Here is a 3,295-nt window from a genome sequence, read left to right as displayed (position 1 = left end):
CACCAAGACAGTATGGTACAGGCACAAAAACAGATACATAGACCAATAGAAGAGAGTAGAGAGCCAAGATATGGACCCTCAACTCTATGGTCAAATAGTCTTTGACAAAGCAGGAAAAAATGTCCAATGGGGAGGGGAACAATCTCTTCAATAAACGGTGCTGGTAAAACTGAGCAGCTATATATAGAAGAATGAAACTTAACCATTCTCTTACACCATACAGAAAGGTAAACTCGAAATGGATAATGGATATCAACATGAGGCAGAAATCTGTCAAAATTGTAGAGAAGAACTTAGGCAGTAACCTTTTTGACATTAACCACAGCAACTTCTTCAAAACGTGTCTCCAAAGGCAAAAGAAAGAAATGCAAAAATGAACTTTTTGGACTTCATCAAGATCCAAAGCAAAGAGTCAACAAAACAAAGAAGTAACCCATGGAATGGAAGAAGATATTTACAAAGTACACTGCAGACAATATCCAAGCTAATACCCAAGATCTATAAGATACAGCTAATATCGAAGATCTATAAAAAACTCCTCAAACTCAACACGCCCAAAACTGATAATCAGGGTGCCTGGGTGGCTCAGTGGGTTAGGCCGCTGCCTTCGGCTCGGGTCATGATCTCAGGGTCCTGGGATCGAGTCCCGCGTCGGGCTCTCTGTTCGGCGGGGAGCCTGCTTCCCCCCCCTCTCTCTCTGCCTGCCTCTCTGTCTACTTGTGATCTCTGTCAAATAAATAAATAAAATCTTTAAAAAAAAAACTGATAATCATGTCCAAAAATGGACAGAAGATATGTGCAGACACTTCTCCAAAGAAGGCACACAAATCGCTAACAGACACAAGAAAAGAATGTACATCATCATTAGCCGTCTGGGAGATTCAAATCAAAACCACATTGAGATACCACCTTATACCAGTTAGAATGTCCATAATTAATAAGACAAGAAAGAACAAGTTTTAGAGAGGATGTGGAGTAAGGGGAACCCTCTTATGTTGTTTGTGGGGATGTAAGTTGGTGCAGCCACTTTGGAAAACAGTGTGGGGATTCCTTAAGAAATTAAAAATAGAGCTACCCTATGACCCTGCAATTACCCTACTGGGTATTTTCCCCACAGATACAGATGTTGTGAAGAGAAGGACCATCTGTACCACAGTATTGATAGCAGCCAGGGCCACAGTCACCAACCTGTGGAAAGACCCAAGATGCCCTTCAATAGATGAATGGATAAAAAGTGTATGGTCCATATATACAATGAAATATTACACCCCTTCAGAAAGATGAATATCCAACCTTTGTATAAACATGGACGGGACTGTAGGAGATTATGCTGAATGAAAGAAGTCAGTCGGAGAAAGTCATTTATCGTATGGTTTCACTTAGTTTTGCAGCATAATGAATAATATGGAGGATATTAGGAGAATGAAAGGAAAAGTGAGTTGGGGGAAATAGGAGGAGAGATGAAGTATGAGAGACTGTGGACTCTGAGAAACTAACTGAGGTGTTTGGAAATGAGGGAGGTGGGGGAATGGGTGAGGCTGTTGGGTATTAAGGAGGGCATGTATTGCATGGAGCACTGGGTGTGGTGCATAAACAATGAATCATGGAACACTGAAAAAAATAAAATATAATCAAATCTTTAAAAAGTAAAAAGTAAAAAAAAAATAGGCAAGTGTTACTGATGAACACAGTTACAAATATCACCAAGAAAATATTGAGAATTCTCATTTAATAATATGTAGAAATGATCATTCACCAAGATCAAGTGGAATTTAAACCAGGGATAGAATTGTCTCATATTTGCAATTCAACCAACTTTAGATACCACATCAGCAAATCAAAAGTTAAATCTTATGATCATTTCAGTATGTGTAGAAAAAAATATTTAGCAGAATTCATTCATAATAAAAGCATCCATTCATGAGAGAAATTAAAGAGTATGCTCAGAGGGAACATGTCACAACATAACAAAGACATACACAGAAACAAATGATTAAATAATGACAACAGCAACAAAACTGGTAACATCATACTCACTTGTGAAAACCTGAGCTCTTTCTCAAAGATCTAGAACAAGACAAATGTATCCTCTATGCTACTTCCTTGCAAACACAGTACTCAAAGCCCTAGAAATAGCAACCAGACAAGAAAAAGAAACAAAAGTTACCCAGATTGGTAGGGTAGGAGTTAAACTGCCACTAATAGCAGACAATGGAATACACAGAATAGAAAGCACTAGAGAGTTGAACAAAACATCATTAGAAGTAGTAAATGAATTCATCAAGATTCCAGGATGCAAAATTAACACACAGTAATTGTTTGTGCTTATGTACACTAACAGTGAAATAGCATGGAAATTAAGAAAACAATTCTATTTGCCATTGTCCCCAAATTAATAAAACACAGAGAGATAAGTTTAACCAAGGAAGTGAAAGAACTAGACTCTAAAAACTGTAACACAATGGTGAAAAAATTTGAAGACATAAAAAATGAATAGGTATTGCCTCCTTACACATTATTGTCAAAATAGTTATACTACCCAACACAATCTACAGACTTAAGGAAATCCCCATGAAAATACCAAAGGCATTTTTCACAGAACAATAAGAAAAATTTGGAAAATTGTGTTGCAATCACAAAAAACCTTGAATAGTCAAAGCAATCTTGAGAAAGAAGAACAAATATGGATATATCACAATCTTAGATTTCAAGATATGCTACAAAGATGTAATAAAAAAGAGTATTATACACAAATAGACACATACATCAACGGGCCCGAATAGAAAGCTCAAAAAGAAACCCATGCTTATATAGTCACTTCATCTATGACCTAGGAGACAAGAATATGCAATAGTGAAAAGACAGTCCCTTCAGTAAATGGTTCTTGGGAAACTGAATAGTTACACTGAAAATAGTGAAACTAGAAAAATTTCTAACACAATAGACAAAAATGAAATCAAAATAGATTAAGGGCTTAAATGTGAGTTATACGACAAGAAGACTCCTAGAAGAGAACATAGGTAGTAATTTCTTTGAAATAAGTTTAGGAAAACAATCATTTTGGGACAGGAAGAAAAACAGCAACCAAACCAAATGAAAAAAAAAAGCAGCCTATGAAAGGGAGAACACTTTTCTAAATGATATGTGCTTAACGGGTTAATATTAAAAAAAAATTAAAAATTGTATCCATACAACTCAACATGAAAACAACAAATAATCTGATTTAAAATGTGCAGAGAACCTGAATAGAGATTTTTTCAAGGAAGATATATAGATCATACACATAATAAACAGG

The sequence above is a fragment of the Meles meles genome, chromosome 3 (assembly GCF_922984935.1).
Source record: "Meles meles chromosome 3, mMelMel3.1 paternal haplotype, whole genome shotgun sequence".
Classification (NCBI taxonomy): Eukaryota; Metazoa; Chordata; class Mammalia; order Carnivora; family Mustelidae; genus Meles; species Meles meles.
The sequence above is the reverse complement of the archived record's forward strand: the minus strand, read 5'-3'. Positions refer to the sequence as shown.